The sequence below is a fragment of the Centroberyx affinis genome, unplaced genomic scaffold (assembly GCF_046629955.1).
Source record: "Centroberyx affinis isolate AG114_WGS23_722 - 3 ecotype Tasmania unplaced genomic scaffold, CSIRO-AGI_Caff_v1 ptg000283l_1, whole genome shotgun sequence".
NCBI classification, from domain to species: Eukaryota; Metazoa; Chordata; class Actinopteri; order Beryciformes; family Berycidae; genus Centroberyx; species Centroberyx affinis.
In genome coordinates this window covers 253,921-274,533 of record NW_027278962.1, presented here as the reverse complement: position 1 = coordinate 274,533, position 20,613 = coordinate 253,921, and the positions used below count along the sequence as shown (strand labels likewise).

General features: G+C 40.7%; 1 protein-coding gene across 1 annotated transcript in view; it reads right to left on the bottom strand.

The window, feature by feature from the left end:
• The window catches only part of tp53i11b (tumor protein p53 inducible protein 11b), a 34,355-nt gene extending 18,545 nt beyond the window's left edge, over positions 1-15,810 (bottom strand). The window contains exons 1-2 of the mRNA XM_071513984.1: positions 15,704-15,810; positions 11,261-11,384 (exon numbers count right to left, since the gene is read on the bottom strand). The gene's annotated coding sequence lies outside the window, so the exon portion shown is untranslated. The remainder of the gene's footprint in view (positions 1-11,260; positions 11,385-15,703) is intronic.
• Between the last annotated feature and the right edge of the window lie 4,803 nt (positions 15,811-20,613).

Genomic DNA, 20,613 nt, shown 5'->3' with positions numbered 1-20,613 from the left:
CATCTCTTAACAACAGTTTCATGGGCTGTCACATGATGTTAGCTGTAGCCATGGTGGATGATGACAGTTCATAGTACAGAAGACCAGCTGGGTCTCCCTATGCCTGTCCCTCATGTCAGTGGAGGAAACCCTCCCTCTCTCCCTCCCCCCTACTTCCACTACTACCACTGCCTCATCAATCAAGCACAAGAGGAGGAAATGCGCCTCACTTTAAATTAAAATAAAAGTAAACACAAATTACTCAGTGGAATAGATTTTTTTTCCAGCAATGCTGATTTGAGCATTTAAAAACTCTGGGCTTTTGTGTTTACTTTTATTTTAATTTAAAGTGAGGCGCCACAGAAAAAATGAAAATGGTGATTCTAGCTGGGGTGGTCAATTCTGAGATATAATATTTTGTTTCTATAAGTACTATAGCTACATAACATATACAAAACAATAATCATCAAAAATAATCCTCAAAAAGAACAACATACTTTATCTTTTCATGCCAGCACAACATTTGAAAAAAAAAATCTAAATGAAAACGTTTCCTGTATGTTAAACACCTTTTTTTCAGCTCAACTTGTTGATATCCAAACATGCCATGTTGGTTCTTAACAAAAAATACTGGTAATTTACAGAGGGCTGTTTTGCTATCCTTTGTCATCATTTCTGTTTTATAGAGCATTTTACAGGAAAAAATAGCAAAAGATTTGCAAATTCCCAAATTTTTTCATGACATACTATATGTTACTAACAAAGAAAATGACTATATTATGTGGGTTTTTTTTCCTTATTCATCTGCGGTGCCTCGCCTACATTTTATGTACATTTTATTTTTACATTTTGCTATTACATTTACAATCCAACAGAGAAATACTTCCCTTGCCTTGTATCATTAATTGTGTTATCAGCAAAAAATAGCATACACCAGGTGTATGACAGACTGAATTATTTGTGAGAGCCACACTTTCTAAACAGTTATGTATTCATTTCCTGGAAACAGTTTAGCGACATGAGCAAAACCTTTACTTTCACGGAAAAACAAACTTGACACTCACAGACTGAACACTGTTGTAGTCTTTGTCCACAATGCAAGGACACAATGTACCATTTAAGGTTGGGTAAGAAGGACTGGTAGTTAATTTGTCCATCTGTTACAATAGGCCCATGTGGGGCACTGGGTGGGGGGTGCCTCTGCTAGTGTGGGGTCACTGAGGCCTGTCAGTGATTGTTTGGTGTTTCTATCTCTGGAGCCAGCTTGCCAAGGCAGGCTCACTGTGAAGCCAGCACAGGAGCAGCAGGGATGTGATGAGGTAAAGCAGAGCTGACACTTTCTGCACACACGCAGCTGGGAGGTGAATCATCTCCTCCGAGGAGCAAACCCATCTGAGCTCAGCAGGGATCCGGCACATACTGAGGAGAGCAGAGGAGAAACGACTCCCCACCTAAAAACATACACACCAACAACGTTGATGGAGCACAAAGCTTCTAGGCTCCGTCTCTCCTGTACTGTAAGCCAGAGACGAGCAGTGAGCCTTTCTGTTACATGCAATGTGCTATCAATCAGGTTGGCTGGGAAGATAGAATTATAGCAAAAGAGAGAGAGGCCTGCCACAGTGCCACCCATAAATTATTACTACTTATATAATTATTATTATTGCTGTTATGCAGTGACTAACACTTAGGGTTATGGCTGATTTGCTCATCTCTGCAGCTGCCATGTTATTACATTGTCACTATGATTTTAAGATAAAGGGTAATTATAATTGCAAAGGAGGATAGGGTGGAATGTGGAAACAGAGGTTCTGTTCCATTATTATAATACCACCTCAACTAGGGTTGTAAAACTTTGACCAAGGACTACAAATTTATCCAAAGTTGAAGAAAGCTAAGATGTCCATTGAAAAATATGAGAATATACAGATACGGTGTTGCTGCAGTATGTAATACAGTATGTGCATGCCCCTGCCCAGCACCTCAACAGAGAAATGCAGGGCCCCGGTGATGTAGTGGAGCCACAGGTAGCTGGAAATACCAGATGTCAACTGCTCGTTGCCCACGGTAACTGTTAGCCGAGTCTAATTAATTGATCTAATGAGGCAGGCTTAAATGACGCATAACAAATGGTTTTTTGTGGATAAAACTTTGTACATCCAATTACTTTCCACTCTAGACTGCCAGACTGTTGGCATTTAGCAGATAGAGATTTTTAAACACCTTAAAAGGTAACCATTGACCCTACACCATGCAAGAGACCATCACAGTACCAAGACCAAGTAACTGCATTGGTACTGTGGTACCACTGTGTACAGGTACAGATGAAGACCATATCTACAACACAACATAAGGGTATCTATAAAGACTTATAAAACATATAATACACGCATAATATAATAATAATGATAGCGTTTTAGGAATGCTTGTAGACACGCTCTCTTGTATTCTCTTACCTATTACTAAGTGTTATGTTTTATACTCTTGCATACTCCAAAACTATCACTACAAACACTACTTTGAGCTCTGCTAGAAAGTTTTATAAATGGTACGGCAGCTGTGCTGTAAATGTTTGTCATAGACGGTGAACAGTCATCAGACACAAATTAAAATAGCCTACAGCTATAAACCACTGAAAGCCTGTCAGATAATAAAAAAGTTCCTTATCAGCTTATATCCTCTTGGCCACATGTGCTTCTGTGTAAACAGTTCATGTGAATACTGTCTGTAAACATAATAGTGGTGTTGTATTAGAGAGATGTTCCACTGCAACATGTGAAATAAGTAAGTGCGTGGGAAACCATGCAGTGAGAGTTAACACACTCATGCCCTTAAAATACACACAGTAACAGATACAGTGGTGCCTCTGAAAGTGCTTTGAAATGGATTTTGCTTTGGAGCATAAGAGAAGAGGATCATTATTATAGCGGAAGAGTTGCAGCTACAATCACATCTAGGTAAGAGCTGAGAGAAATATGAGTAGCTGTAAAGTAAGTACAGACTTTCTACAGGTAATGAGTATTCATGCAATGATGGATAAAACCAGCAGTTTGAAGCTGGAGTTTTAGAAATGGTGGTAAGTTAAGACTGTTGTGTTACCTGTTCTCTCCCACAGTGGAGGACACAAGATCAAAAGTGCACACATTAGGTGGTTCTGAACTCTTTCCTGTCACTGTTAAGTTTGACTAGTCTACATGTCACATTAACACATAACCAAGAATCATTTGGAGGTCTTACTCTATTCCCAAATGCCATTTGGCTGGTAATTTTTGGGATTTACAAGCCACTGTGGCCTGCAGAAAAAAAAGCATTAATGTCCTGTCCTATTCAGGAGTGATAAACAGCATCATATTATAGAAAGGCCTGGGCAGAAATGCTGGGGCTGCATGTGTGGGTTTGGTTTGAGAGATAGACCTGACACAGGGTCTAGGTCTTTGCCCCCAAGATTTGGGCCTCAGGCTCAGGTTCTGGGTATCCCATTACTACTTTTCTATATATCATCACATGACTCAAAGTAGGCCCTACTACAAATCCCTTTTAAAGCTGCAGATCTAGGCAAAACAATACATTAACATGAATGTATGCTATTTTTTATCTGTACCGTTTCTCCATCTATTCCACCCTTCCTTTCTTCCATCCTTCCCTTCAACATTGTTTAATCTTAGAATGCATGTTTTAAATTATGCAAATGCCATTATGCATGTCAGAAATATACTTCAGCTAGATTTACTTTAATGCATTCAGCCTTTAAAGAAAAATGTAAAGGAAAAATCCATTCCAGATACACTTACGCTGTTATGTTTCATCAGTCTGTGATGTTCTGTACATTCCAGCAGTTATTTTGTGATGAAGTGTTGTAATTCACTTTTCTGGTGCACCCACTTTCCCTCAACCTTCCTCGATCTGCCTTCTCCTTCAGTTAGTGATTTCCTACACTAACCAGAATGCCTTTATACAACCTCCAGAGAATGTGTTAGAATTTGTTGCTTTCAGTACATATAGGTGGAGAGAGCAGATAGTGATATCAGTAGCATAGTAAGAGCAAGAGAGCAAGTTTTTCCAGTTGAGAAAAAGTGAGAATCATGCTACTTACGCAAAACGCATTGCGTTCTGGTTGATTGAGGCTACTGTCAGCTGAGAAATTGGTATCTCTGCCTCTTCTATGATGGATTTCTGTCTGTATGATTTTTGAACGTTGATGCAAAATGATGATAAAAAGAAGCCCTTGCTCTTTGACTTCTGCTATTAAACTCCATTGTAGCTGAGCTGCAAGTATTTCAATGTGACATCACGTCATCTACATTTGGCCAGTTATTTAATGCATTAATCATTCAATCCCCTACTTTGCTACCATATACAATATATGCATTAGTGTAGTCATATTTCTATAGTTATCTCTGAATCTGTACTTGTTAGTCTTCAACTGGTTTAAAACCAAAGTATCTCCAAATGACAGACGATGAGCCCCTTCTAGGAACTAAAACGTTTTCATGTTAAGACTCGGGAGAAGGACCTTCCTCTCTAACGCTGGGTCAATCCATTCTTTTCCACTTTGCTAAATTTTTCCAGAGATGGTCTATGTAAGGTTTCTCTCTTTCTTTCTCACTGGAGCTGCCTGCTTCTCCATCTTAACTTTTGTTTTGGTCATATGGGTGCATGTCGCACATTAAAAAGTTGTAACTGGTCACACGGAAGCACATGATGTACCACACCAGGACTTTCAGAAGAACTGACAAACAAAAAATATCGCTGAATTACAGACTTATTAATTGTGGAAACAAAATGGCAATATACAATTATCTATGATTGTGCAGCTCTCCAGGACGTGCAAACACACTAGGCTTGTTCACAGACTACAGTGCCAAACAGCAGTGTGGCCTTACACCACTCCATAGTTTGCTTCTCTGAACGTATTGACTCTGCTAAATAACTTGGGTTTAAAAAGTGAGGGGGACAAATTTGTAATTTCCAGAATGTCCCATGTCCCTGGTGAAACCTGTGGGGCTGAGACATTCTCCAAGCTTTGTCTTCCATATCAATGAGTAAGTAATAAAGCAGTTTGGAGGGGCTCCTGGCCTCTGGAGAGCAGTGTGTGGCGGCAGCTTGTCCACAGCCGACTGAGTTTCTGTTCTTCCTGGTGCCCCCAAAGTGTGAACAGCAAAGACATCAAAGCATCTTGTCTCCCACCATGGAAGGCTGATCTTTAACGTCACGTCACACTTAACCTGTGAAATACTATCAAGCAGGCCTATTCTGAGGCATTTCTCATCACCATGTATTCTGGACTATCCATTAGAAACTGAACAAAAGCTGTTGAGGTACTGAAGAATAACAATTAAGTTCAATCAGTGCTACCAAGCACATTAATTGCTGTCATGTTTTTGATTGCAGATATCATCGGAACAAACCACTTAGAGTCAATTTTCTTTCATCATAAATTAAACAGCGCTAGTAGCAAAGAAGAATGATCCCTGAGGTGCCACATTTTTACTATTTCAAGCCTTTGACTTGGTGCCTCCTCGCTCAGTCAGTCTTGTTTGCTGAAGCGCTACCTGGTTGCTAGGCAGCCCATTTGGATGACGGAGAGTATTCATTTGAGGGCTCAGTCTGCGTCACTAAGGATCTCTTTATTCGGCATTAATTGCTTGGTAAAGGTCAGAAACACAGATTGAAAATATCCATCATGTTTTCATCCATTTTGGCGTCGAGCAAAATGTGACATTCCATTAAATTTTTTCAATTTTAGCAGTGCTGTCATCTGACTTTTTTTCTCCTGAATACGTGTCATGAAAGAGGTTTGTCATATAATCCTGCACTCATCTCTCCAAGGCTTCATCTGACCCATCTGTATGTCGTGTGACACAAAACAAACAGTGCATGCACACACACGTACACAGCTTCACACACTACAATAACCACGCCTTTGCTACCTAAAGCTGCTCAAATGAGTAACCAAGATTGTCTCAACCACAGTAACAGCCAATAAAATCATCGTTAGTGTTTGCGGTTGTTGGTTTAGTGAGCTATTCAGCATTAATGGCTCTAGAGACCAAGGGGCCCAGAATGACGAGTATTAGGTTTCTCAGGTCACTATCTTCCACCTCTCGCTGTACAAAAAAGTTGTTTTCTACCTCTGAAATGAAATAGCTCTCAGTCTGGCCATCAATTTGCCACAAAACACAGCCCCTTATTTCAACATTTCATCACACTGTCATTGTTTCCGTGTTGCCCTGCCCCAATGCAATGATAGGGGGAATTGATTGAACTGTTCAGTTTCAGTAGGCAGCCACCCACCACAAAACACAACACACACAGCTGCAGGTTCACACCAGCCTTGTTACTATTCAGCCTCTGTGATTGGTTTGTCCATCACTGTCCCACTCTATAGACACAGCGCAAATAACAAAGGTTCTTGGTGACACATAATCAATAGTGAGGACATTGCATACTATTATCTCTCACAAAGCACAACATCTTCCTTGTCTGTCAGCAGATAATACACAACAATCTTTAGATGCAATATATACCTCTAAACAGCACCTCACCTTTTTTCACACAAATAACATAGCAGTTTTGAAGCCTTAGTTTGTTAGTGGAGCTATTGACTGCAAATAATCAGATGAGAGCCAAAAGAATTCCTGACATTTCCTGAGGGGTCATTACAGCTCTTCACGGAAATGTTATGTCCTTATACAGGAAGTGGAACATGGCCTGCAGCTCGCTAAGAGTGGTGGAGACAGCCTCACTTTTCAGATAAACAAAGCTTAAACAAAGGATACCACTTTCTTCTGGACCGAGGCTTATAGCAGAAAAGCTTTCCATCTCAAATAACAGCTCCAACTCTCTCTCTCTCTCTGTGTGTGTGTGGGTGTGTGTGTGTGTTTGTGTGTGTGTGTGTGTGCGTGTGTGCGTGTGTGTGTCATTTGATGTAGGGAAAATCACACCATTGCCCAGATGCATTCAAGCCACATTAGGCTGCCAGAACTAGCTCACGCAGCCTGTTACTTAAATGGGGGACAAATTTCGTTCAATAGCCCACTGCAGCAGCAATCAGTGGAGACCTATTGAAATACTGAACCGGTAAGACCAAGGCTGGTGAATAAAGATGTGACTGCACAATGTATTTCTGTTCATGTGTCCATGTGTTTCAGTGTCTTAAAGTTAGTGATTTTTCACTTCCTTAAATAAATATTTCTATGCTTAAAACTATGATTATTTCCCACTGCTTTACACCTAGGAAAAGGTTCTTAATGGTTGGGTCATTGCTGCTAATATATGTCACAGTCTATAGGATTAACTCATATTCACTTATGTCACAGCTACCTCTCAGAGGATGTGAGTACACCCACGCAGCTCGCTAATCAGGTTTTTACCGAGCACCACAAATGCCATGAGGGCTCAGGTGAGTTTACACAGAAACAAATGAGGGAATCAACCCTAGCCAGTGGCCAATCAATGCCTGCACAGCATGGTTGATGTTAAAGCATGATGAGGTAGAGATCTAATCAGGGAAAAGGTTGCAGTTGTCTCCTGGTCCTAATAAAGAATCTGCCCAAGTTCAGCTTATTCCCTCGGCATGGGCCTGCTTCTGGTTGCATGATTGCATTTTATTTAGAAGAAAATTAAACTTCTGATTGGACAAGAAGCTGTTCACTGCCTCATTCTTGTCAAAAAGCCTGTCAGGACCACAAAATTGTCCACGCTCAATAATGAATGAGCTATGTAAGAGACTGGTTACATTTTAGACTGTCTGCTGCTTGAATGGCCATAAAATTGCATTTGGAACAGACATCCAAGTAAACCTCCAGATTACCATGCTCAACATTTAATTAGAGATTCCAACAGACTCTATTGGAAAAAGTACAGAAAAAGTACAAACAATCCCCAAAAATATTCCTTACAATAAAATATTGCTAGACAGTAAGCACTGACAAGCTATTCTTTGAAGCCGTACTATTCAATTGCTTTGACAAATATAATGGATATACTCTCAAAGAGGCACAAAATAAGCACCACAACTTATCAAAATTAATGTGTCATTATGACAGAAATGAGCACAGCCTGGGGATTACTGTGTGGTGTTATTAGGCAAAATGTGTTTCAGACAGTATTTCACTCAGTGGGACATATGAGTCAATGAGTATTAAAACTGTATGACGCTTTGACAATAAAGCTCTGTCTTAACAAAGCCAGTCTTGTAGTAGAGCCTCTGTGTTACAGGGCTTGACAGCTCTAGCATTAGAAAGAAGTTGAGGATCAAACCTGCTACTGTTACTAAAGGCATCAGCTGCTATCAGGGCAGGAGGAGGGATTTTTCTCAGCGCCGTCGAGGCAAAGCATGTGCGTACTAGCCACACAAATACACACACACAAAAACAACTGTTGATATGCAGGATCTGGCATGTGCAAGGTGTTTCTCGATATGTGTTCTTGTGCGTTCTTGTGTCCGTGATGCGTTTTACGTAATATCCAATCATCGAAGCACGATTCCAAAACAAAACAACATGAGGACGGAGGACAGATAAACATCCCGGAAGTTTACTTTCCAGTCGGATGGATGCATCGGATGGTGACTTGTCTGACGAGAACGAAAGGGAAGCCCCAACATTTATTGCAAGGACAACGAATCATGTCCGAGCAGCACTATAATGTACAGTTCAGAGCCATTTGAAACAAAATGAACAGCTCTGTGTCTTAATTGATTGCGCACATCAAGCACAAAGCCCATCTCAGACTGTAAGGAAGCATCTCTGCGCTTTCTTACAGTTCTCTCCAAGACAAGATCGTTCTCTCTAAGACAACTTGGGAAGAACGTTCTCCACAAGGTCACAAGTGTCGACTTGGCATTCTCGGATTTGATAATCAGCTTTGGTTGGCTTTAAGGCTGAATGATATAATACCTTGGGTTTCAATCAATCTGCATGACAGGGGGCTAAGTTGTTAGCATGCATTTGCATACATCTGCATTAAATATGCTTCATCCTTCAAAAATTTGCAGAATAATAGAGATTTGTGATAGGGTTAGACCTTAGGAAAAAAAACATATAATCTGGTAAATTAACTTGCTTTGATCAACAGAAATATATGTGAAAGTCCAAAGACTAGGTGGCTGTGTTTGTACAGACGGTATGTGACTGAGGCATGGGTGACATTTCGCATTGGGATTGTGTCACCAACATGTGTCACTCATCGCAGCATGCCAGGGGTGAAAGTGTGTGAAATGTTTATAAAGGGAGCTCCTGCAGTTGAGATTGTTGCCATGTCTGAATTTTGTCAATTACACACACACACACACACACAATCCTAGTAGTATACTAACCACACTGTGGGATTCATTTTGTTTTAACTAATATTTTTCTCACATCTACTCAATCAACCCTGGACAAAAAGTTCAAATCCTGGCATTTTCAGTATACTGATATTAAACCATTTTAAATTCAGTATAGTTAAAAAAAAGAGCACTGCACGTGATAAACACAGTTTGGACGGGTCATGTGTCCCTTTCTGCTTACTGCAACTAATCAGTGAATTCAGCCACTGCAGTGTTTGCTTGGCACAGAAACTTCATATTCCTCCATGGCACTGCACTGGGCACCGCTGACTTAAGCGGGAACATTGGTCACCAGCTGGGCCGGTGATATCAACACTGCTCCTCCAGTCTGGCCTGGATGGTCCAAGAACATGATGATGATATAAATACTCAAATCAAAACTATTTGGGAGCTGCGTCATATGAGTGAGATTACCCTCCTTATCTAAACCACTACAACAGGAAACAGGCTTCAGTGGCACATTCTTGGACAAAGGTCTGCCATGCTGGACTGGACTGGACCCATCTACTCTGTGACCCAAGCTGACCCACACAAATACCTAAAGAAGAAATAAATCATACATTTGAATTTCTACATTTATTTACCTATATTTAACCGGATGATTCAATTAACTTGAACCAGATGATTGATTAGTTTGCCCGTACCACAATGGATTAAATACACAGTTGTGAATCTTTTTGTACAGTGGATGTGGTATAGGTTAAAATCTGAAGTGCTGGCATTCCAGCTCTCAAGCATTGCTGAAGCTGAGAGGAAAAAAAAAACATGGGTTGTATATATTCTGCTCATTACTTCATAAGACTGGCACAGATTAAAACACTTTCTGGGAGTGAAATAAATAAATAAATAAAAGCATATTGATCAAAATATAAATCCTAAGCCTAATTAGCATTAGAGAATCCATCTGCCCTATATTTAATGCAGCAGTTGGTGTATTTGACAATGAATTAAGACCAATTGATTTTCATTCAAGTTTGCACGGCCAAAAAATTCTTATACTCTGTGGTATACAAACGAAATTTCTGAACAGGTAAAAGTAAGTTTTGTCTGATCTCTGCTACTTTGCAAGACTTTTCTTTTGACTACTTGTTGGAGTCGCTACAGAAACCATCTTAAAGTGGTAATCTGGTGATAGAGAGTAGCAGACAATTATTTATATGAAAGTATCAAGATTATTTCTTCAAAGAATAATATTTTTCTCACTCAGACAAAATATTACCAAAATCAGTAGTTTCCATTTCCTACCAAAAAAAAAAAACTTTACTATACTGAATCAACCCCTAAATGAACCCAGCACATGAAGTGACCATAAGGCAGTAAACTGGTAACAGTAGTCAGATCAGTGGTGGCCGAATGTGAATGATGATCTACTGCTGAGCTCCCACGTCTTAATGAAATCAATGAGTAAATGAAAAAGACTGAGTGACTGTAGGAGAGGGATTACTTTGGCAACCTCCATGGGGACAGCTCCGCGGTGATAGGGAGCGTCCATGGAGAGATAAAGCTGCCGCCTCAAGTCTTAACATTTAGAGACATTTCCATTTCTTTCATCCTTTTGTAAGAGCTAAGTCCTTCCGGTAAAAGGTTGCCCAGGGGTCGACCGACCAGATATACCATTGTACTGGTGCTGAAACTGTTTGACCTGATGCATTAATGCGCGAGTGCTGCTGGGGAGAAGTGAAAGATGACTTTGTCCAAAAGGCGAGGGGGAAATGTGACACCACATCATAAAAAAATGTTGCATGCACACACAGACAACCAGCCCAAACAATCACAATGCCCCACTGTGAGCATGAATACATACAGGCTCCAAGCAACTAGTCTGCAGTAAAAAACTCTCTCTGAACAGCTGACCAGCACAACCTTACACATGCCTCATTTCAGAGCGACTGTGAATACAGACTCAATGACTATGGCCTTTTATACAACAATAATAAAACTATGACTTACTGAATAGAGATTCTCTGAAATATGGGGTACACGCCTTGCTCCTAACCCCTGGTTGAAGATGATATATGATGCTTCCAATGCTGTTCTTACACCAAATGTCCGGCAGGATGCCCTTAAAGATTACCTGTTGGTTAGAAATCACAGGTTTTTTAGATGGAAAAACACATTTACTATAGCAAGTCAATTAAATGCCCTTGGCAAACTACAAACAACATGTGTACCTCCCAAAAAAGCCACAGGAATATTTTTCCTAAACAAATGAAAAAGTATGCAACAGCTAGGATTGTTGCAGAATAAGAACTATGAGAGTACTGCCATGCACATTCATCACAATATTATAAAACAACCCAAACCAAAAGATAACATGACATCTTCTATAAAACATTACAATAGGAACTAAATGGATTATAAAAGATAATGAATCTAAAATTAGATTTTGCTGGTTTTCTGTGGACACCTGGAGCTGCCTGAGGGAAATGCCTTGCCAAATACACACAGCAATTGTCCACAGCTTTTTGCCACCACTCAACAATGGAATTGCTTTCTGTTTTCCCAAGATATCATCGATGAGTTGGGCAGCCTATCAGTGCCATAAAAAGGCATTGTCTGAAAAGCAACATAGGGGCTTGGCTTCTTTAATCTTGTCCACTGGAAATAAACACAAGCACATCTGCTGTAGGGTCATTATTAAAGCCTTTGGATAACCCGCTGACACACCAGACAGTAAGGAAATTAAAAAGGGAGGATTCCAGGAATAAAGCCTTCCTCTATGATAGACCAGTATTGTTGTTATACATAGTCCCCGAGAGAGGTACCAGAGGGCAGAAAGATGAAACTAAATATAGCTTACCACCATTTTGCTGAGGTAAATCTTATTTTTTGCCATTTTAATAATAAACCTGAAGCAATAGTGTAACTGAAGCAAAGCTTCTCTCCATTGATACCTAAAGGCTTGTGTGCCAAAGCCCAAAGTCTGCTGTGATTAAAAATGAATGACTTCCTATGCATTCACAGAGTATAAGAAAATCCAGTGATAAAATACAAGGTCTTGAGGCAACGATCCTCAACAGCTCTCTCTAGAGAAACCACTTTGCACCACTGTGTTCTGCCAGGGACAAGCACCTCAGGCAGAATCAAGACTAACCTCAAACAAGATGCCAAGCTCTCAAGATCTAAATTTACACATGTAACTAACCTCAGTAACCACTAAATTCATAATGCTTACAATGGGTAGTGCCTTTGGTTTTGAGCAATTGGAGGTGGACAGCGTTGTGAACTGGACTATCAATTAATCACTGAAGGGTTAAAACTGAAAAAGGGGTCACCATCTGCTTTGGCTACCCAGCATGCAGTATGCCAGCAGCGTGCAAAGGACCACAGGGATGGCCCAGGGCTGCACTCGGTGCCGCTGCCTGCCTCAGTGCCCCATCACAAAGTCTACAGAGAGAAGCTCAGCTATCTACATATGCTGCTGCTAAACTCTCCAAGGCTCATTTCAGCTTCACAGCCCAGCTCCACTGAGACCAGATTATCTCTCTTTCCTTGCCTGGTGGACTGCAATCGAAACATTAATATATCCAAATTACAGAGAGAGAAAAAAGAATCTTGTTCTTCTCCAAGTTTTCTAGGAATATAATAATATTCTGATACTCAATTGGTCCCTGTAGGAAATTCTATTTTAATTTGCCCCCCTGTGATAAGGAGGTCAGACGGGTCAACAGCACCCCTGGAACTGGAAGGGAATCAGTGTATTGCTTAAGGACACTTCAGCAGGGTGGAAACTTGCCAACATGAGGGCTTGAACACAGGTTCTCCAGTTGAAGGGCAGCGTTGCTATTCACTATGGTGAACAGCTGCCCAAATATGATGTCAGTGTTTTCACCTGACATCCCAACATTCATCTTGAGACCACTGTCCTCAGAACATCAATAATAGCATTTCTCACACACCTGAGTGCTGAATTGGATGCCCAATGAAAAGTATAGCTGTGCCGCTTCTGTGTGATAAAGAGTCTAGTCATGCTTTTATCCCGTATGAGAGCCATTAGGAGGATGAGCTTGTGATCATTTGAAAGAGTCTTTGAAAGCAGGGTTGGCTGAGGTGACAATATCCTGCTGTCAGAGGCATTCAATGAAAAAGACACTCCAAAAGGTCATCATTAGGCCAGATCTGACCCAGTTACCAGAGCCACTTAACTAGTTGCCGAAAAGAGAGCTAAGTTGGTGAGAGCAGAAAATATCCTATGGTGTGGTGACACTTGCTTTTTTTAACTCCACAGAAAAAGGATAAAGATGTTGTCAAACCTATACCTCCGCCAGTACAATGCTGATGACTAAACACAGACATCCAACACCCTACTGCCCACTCCTTATCTATTTTATTCATTTTCCACAATGCTGCAACTTTGTCACCATGGGCACAAAGAACAAGGAAGGAAGCCCCTTATCCATCCCTCCTACTTCCTTGTCCGATTAGTATCCCCCGCCCGCCCACAGACTCTGGATGACATGTTGATTCCTGATCATTAGATGATTAGAGCAGAGCGGTACTACCGCTGCCATGGTAATAAGGCCTGATTCATGGAAAAGACAAACCAAATAAGCTATTAACAAGGTGTCTTGCTGAGGGATCCTTTCATGTGTCTCCTCATTTTTCTTCATGGTTCTTCACTTTGAAAGACTAGAAGAGCCACAATGTTGTTCCCACATGTTACTGGTTGCTGTTTTTACCCAAGCCAGCACCTTGGGTTAGCTTTTGTTCTGTGTGTTGAATACTTGTAGTATTACAATTGGCATCATGATGTCTATGTACAATTATCAACTAAGCAACTAAGGTAATTTGAAGGATAAATTAAACTATTCATTCGTCTGCTCTACCATGCATTCAGTAATTGAAGGTTCAAATAAAGGAAAGTTTACACTGCAGGTATGAGATGAGATGAGATGAACTTAAATGATCCCCATGGGGAAACTGCATCAAGACATTCAAGAGTTTAAAAAGGGCAATGGAATATAACTTGTAATATAAATACTAAAGTATATAAATAATTTATAAATATATAAATAATAAAGTGATTCTTCTGCAGACCTCTAAACAAGACGCTCCAGCTCAATCCATAAGTGCTGACAATACTGTACATTCTGTGCTGCAACAGAGCTAAACTGCATTGGGACAAGTCTTAACATACCAAGTACAAACCTTAACTGCGGTGTGTCAAGCAGACTCTCACAGTGTATGATCTACGGCTCCCAAGAATGAACAGCTATCCCAGCATACCCCCATTGCCTCTGCATTGTCTCGTTTGATTATCGGCACTTTACTTCACCAACAAATCTTCTGGAAAAAGTAGCCCAGTGCATCTGCGCTGTTCAGATGAATATACACCGACACCTCCTTTCATTCTTTCATCCAAACTCTCTGCACACCGCTGTCAGTGCCTCCCCTCTCCCTTCTGATGATGATAACATAGTTGCCACATTGGTCTGCTTCTTATGAAATATCTTGGAGTGCTGCCTTAATTGGGCAATGTCTACCCCCTAGACAGACACAAAGACTATTATTTTTGGCTCCTACTGTCTTATTCAACCAGTCAATCAACTTTCACATCCAATTCTGACTTCCCTCAATAAAAAAAAAATATTCTAGACGTCCAGCTCTTTATAGATATATATATATATATATATATATATAAAAACTTCATACTGAAGCATGAAAAACAGACTACAGCGCTCAAATCCCTGTTGTACTTGGGGCTGGTCAAACCGAAGAGCTTTTACTGTGGGATAAGACCACAACTATAAATGCTCGCCTCTGTGTTGGGATCAGAATAGCTTATGTTGAAAACTGACAACACGTTTTTTCAGGGGCCTCTTGATTGTATTATCAAGTAACCATTAGAGGACTTAAACTTAACATTGGCTACTAACGCTGGAAAATAACTTCACAGTAGCCTAACTGGGTGGGGTGTATGAGCAACCGACGGGTAATTGCACAACACAATAAAATCTTTAAAGGAACGGAGGGTTTGATCATCTGATAAAGATGAACGCTTTCTTTGCATTATATAGTCTAGTTTTACGCGTCAAAAGTAACTTACTGCCTTTCTTCAGTAAGGTTTATTTGACTGAGCTGCCCGTCAACAACTCTGAATGCCACGCTCAACTTTGCCTCTCTAGCCTACCAAGAAAAATCACATAATGTCACGATACAATTTAATCACCTTGCTAATAAAAACGCCTTGTGAAGAAATAGTTGTTGTTTTTTAATTGAACGATCTTATAATATCATGCAGCTACGTGGAATGAATCATAACTCCCCAATACCTTGACAGATAAAAACAAAACCACACACGCATCTTCAAGTAAAATTCTAGTTCTTGGGAAAGACAAAAGCAAAAACATGAAGCACTAGTAGAGCACTTCATAGAAATCTAACAATACTTACACGGTGAAGCTGAACAGCGTCTCAGGGAGTTTTGCTCCGAAGTGAAGCCGCCGTGTTGCAACGAGTGCGCACAGTGTGTGGTGTGTGTGTGTGGATTCACATCGCAGTATTCAGTTTCACAAACCGTGGAGACGCAAACAATCCGACAGAGCTGCCACTTACCGTAAAGTCAAGTGCGCACACGAAACCGCACATAGGGCTGCCTCTACCGTAATACTCAGACTACTACTCGCCTTAAAATGTGGTCTGTGTGTCATTCATTGAGTAATTTGTTTGTACCCTGTCTGATACAGTATAGATACGCACAAATCAAAGCACACGCTGCGGTAATGTGCGGTAATTTGTGTTCACCAGCATGCCTGGCTGTTAGCCGCGGTGGGTAAATTTGAAGGAAGACAGGAAAACCGGAGGACTAGCTCCACTCTCCCCTCCCTCCACCAAACTGTGGCAATACGCGCGCAGCTGATTATCTCCGCCAAGGAGGTTATCGGTGTCGTGTTTGTTTGTCTGTTTGTCAGCAGGATTACGGAAAAACTACTGAGCCGATTTTCATTAAACTTGGTGGAAGGGCATAGCATGGGCCAAGGAAGAAGCCTTTAAATTTTGGAGCGGATCCGGATCCGACTCACGAAATTTCATAGCAGACTGGACTATTGGCCTTGGCGGAGGTCTGCGCTCTCCGAGTGCCCTTATAGTTAACAACTGGAGTGAGGCCCTCCTGCTCAGAATATTCTTCTGCAATATTTTACTCATTTCAACATGGGGATTACTTCTGCTGACTTCAAACAAAATGTCAACTCAGAAAATCTTTGTACAGGGGCTTTAACCGACCACCTACGGAAGAGAATTAGGGCCACGTGAAAAATGTATTTGAGTTCTGAGAATAAAGTCAGAATTCTGAGAAAAAAGTCAGAATTCTGACTTTAAACTCAGAACTCAAATACATTTTTCACATGTGGCCCTAATCCTCTTCCGTAGACCACCACCATCGTCACCAACAACAACACAGATCAAAAGATCAAAAGTAACATAAAATCAACAGCAAAAGCATTAAAACCAAGGTAAGTAATATAAAGACATGCAAGAACCATAAGAGGGTCAGAACAATTTAAGAAGGTCATTATGTAAAAGCAAGTTTATAAAAGTAATTTAAAAGATGACACTGATTTAGCCATCTCCTCAAGCCTGTCATACCAAAGTCTAGGAGCCCTGATGGCAAAGGCCCGACCGCCTCTCGTTTTTAATCTACATTTTGGAACAGTCAGTAGGCGCCTGCCTGCAGACCTCAGCCTGAGATCCACCTCATATGGAGCTGAAAAGGTCTGTGATACAGCTTGGTGCCAGACCCATCTGTGCCTTTAAAATGACAATTCTGGGTGATGTGATCTTTTCTTTTTGTTACAGTAAGAACCCTGACTGCTGCATTTTGGAGACAAGAGAGACCTTTGGCTGAGGCAGAAACACAGAGAGCTGCAGTAAGTGAGAAGAGATAAAAGCATGGATGACTTTCTCCAGATCACTGGAGGATAAAAACTGCTTAATTTTGGAAACTCTCTCTTTAACCGCTTGTCTACACTAATATAACATAAAGAAATACACCAAAGTTTCTTGCTACTGGCTTTATAATGGCAGACAGAGTGCCTTAATTTATGGTGAATCAGTTTAGACTTTTTCTGGTTTGGTTTCATTTAGTTGTAGAACAATCTGCATCCTGTGTGACACAGTATATGAGATTGGCTGTTAGTGTCATTAGGTTTTACAGGCAGATATGTTGTTGGCATTTCACTGAACATTTGTGTTTGCGAATAACCTGTCCAAGTAGAAGAATGCAAATGGAGAATGAAATGGGGCCCAAAATTGAACCCTGCGTGACCCCGCATGTAATGCCTGCTGAGGATGAAGATGAGTCGCCTCTGTTGACTGAAAACATTCTACTGGAGAGATAGGAGTTAAACCAGTGAAGAGCTAGGCTACTGTATGTCCCAGAGACCAACCCAAGCATCTAATAAAAGGTCATAGTCTATTAGCTTTGCAACTCGCAAGACTCGTCTGGCTTGTGAGGCTAATAGTCTACAGTATCAAAGGTTGCACTGAAATCTAAAAGAATTCAAATGGAACATTGCCTCTATAAGGAGGTCACTGGTCACTCCGAGGGGAGCCGTCTCTGATATGAAGTGCTATAAACCAGACTGGGTTTTCTCAAATATATTAATTTGACACATAAGTGATAACCGTTGACATGAAATAACGTTTTCTTACACCTTGGATTAAAAGGGTAGTTTGGAGATTGGCCTGTAGTTTGCAAGAGACAAGACTAGTTTTTTTTACAGAGGCTGAATCATGGCATGTTTAAACTAGAAGGGAAGAATACAAGTGGCCAGAGAGCTATTGATAATATATAAAAAGCTTGCACAGACTGATTTGAATCCTTCTTTAACAAACGCTGTGGGAGCAATATAGAGGAGACAGATGGATGACTTCAGGCAAGACATTGTCTGCAGTATACCAGGGGAGGAATATGGCTTCAAAACAACTCAGTAAAGCCAAATTACTGCAGTAGGTCCCTGTCAGAGGATGAGATCCAGGGTCTTATTTCCTTTACCTTTTTGGTTAAGAATATTTCAAATGCTTCACACTTTTCAGTGGAGGCTGAGGTGCAGTCAGTAGAAGAGAGGTTAACAACTAAATTAAATATTGAAAAGCTCCCTGGAGTTATGATAGTTCTTTGAAATAAGGGCTGAGAAATAAGCTGCTCCTGCTCTCGCATCCTTAAAAATGTTCTGATATTTATATATATATTTCAGCATGACACCCTTGATAATATTGTATACTAGCAGTTTATCAGCCTTCCATTTATGTTTGGCTTTTCTACATTTTCTCTCCATGACCCGAGTGTTATCATCTGGCCAAGGCAGGGATATTTTTCTTGATTTTCTTTTTTTTAATCTTAATTCGAGCAACAGTATTAGGAATATTCAAGTAGGTGCTATTAAAATGACCAACAAGCTCCTCAGTATTGAGCAGAGGCACTGGATTAGTATTGGACATAGCTGTCAAAAAGGCCTCTGAGTATTTGCTGGTAGCAGAATTAAAGATGTGGGAGCGGAACGGTGCACAGAAGGTGGGAGCAGTGCAAAGCAACACACATTCAAAACAATGGCGGTCAGATACACACATTTGTCTGAAAGCAACATCAGTGTGAATCGAAATGACAAGTCAAGGATATATCTCTTTGAAAGAATAGGTCCACTAACACAACGAACAGAATTAAAAAACTTACAAAGATAACCACTGAACAAGCAACAGACATGAATGTTAAAATGTTGAAACGAGTAAAATCGTATAAAATTTTAGCATAATCAAGGCCAGTAGTTCAGAGAAATCATAAATGTTTTCACAATTTATACTTGGAGGGTTGTACTGTTAATTAGGAAGTTATGATGAGGGATAAAGGATGTAGTAGAACATCTGAAATTGTAACTGCTACACTGCCACCACAACCAGAGAACCAAGGTTGGTGACAGAAGAGTCTGACATGCACAGACTCTGAAAGTGGCAGAGTGAAAAAATCCTCTAAAAGGGCAACTTCTGGGCTGTCATGGTGGCTCAGTTGGCTAAGGTTTTGAGAATCAATTTATTGATAGTTTTGCATGCTATTTCAAAAATGTGGCCCATATTCAGACTGAAAGTAATTGTATAGTTAATGGACTGAAAATTGTGAAATAGATGTTGGCCCAGGTTTAAAATTCTGTTCCCAGGCCCTAATGTTCCTCAAAACAGTTTCAATTGACAAGATGAAAAAAAAACAAGATTGAGAGATACCAAACCGTCAATTCATGTTTTCTCTCAATTTTGGCTTTTTTTTTCAGAATTTTGGCAATTTTTTCATCCAAACTAGCAGCGGGCATTTTTATTTCTGCACAGATTGGATGAGAGAAGGAGTGTCTTATCATTTTATGGAATGGATGAAATCATTCATGTAGCCTTAAATGCTCACTGCTGACCAATATAAGCAATTGAAGAGAGGCAAGGCATGTAGCCTATACATATAGTGGAAATACTGTGGTATAAATGCCCTTCAGGCTGGTTGCCCATTTTATTTTGTAGCTCCTCAGGTGTTAGTAATGCCTGTTGCCTCTGTATCAGTTTTTCCATTTTTTAAGGACAAAATGGTAGGGAGCACCAGGGACACAGTGAACCTTGGAAGGGGGCAGATGATGGGGGTTAGGTGTATGTTGCGGATGAATGGCAAGGAGGGGCATAATGGGAAGGGCAAGGGGTTGCAGTGTGTGGGAGGAGGTGAGGGGATGAGACAGTTACGCTTTCACCCTCATTTGCTTTACTATCACACTTATCAATATGTACTATCTTTAGCCTGTAGGCAGAAGAATGTGGACATGCGCTATAGGGGGTTTGAGTAATGCACTAGAAATATGGGCTTTAGGGATGGGGGTGGGACGAGTGAGAGGCATGTGTGTTTTATCTTCACCCACACTCAGACCTGTCAACCAAAAACACAGTTCATCCACCCCCAGCCTGCAGCCGCCAATCAGGTTTCAGAATCACAACACTCAATTACATCACCAACTACAAAGGTCTATGTCATCCATATTGTTAACTGATTGCTGTCTTGTTTGCCATGGTGTTTGTTACCCTTTTTCCATTTGCTGCAGAAATCACTGGTAAAGGGTAAACCTACAGAAATCAGAGATGATGGGTCCTTAGGCGGTAGTATGTACAGAAGTGTCAGATTAGCTCTATACATTAAAACCTGTGATGACACCAAGGTCTTGTTATCAGCTCACTTCCAGCCATCATACCTGTTGAGCTAATCCTGTGAGACAGCCTCCCAGGCATTAGTCTCAAACTGTCCAGCTACGCCAACATCTCACTTCATGTCCCAGGATTTT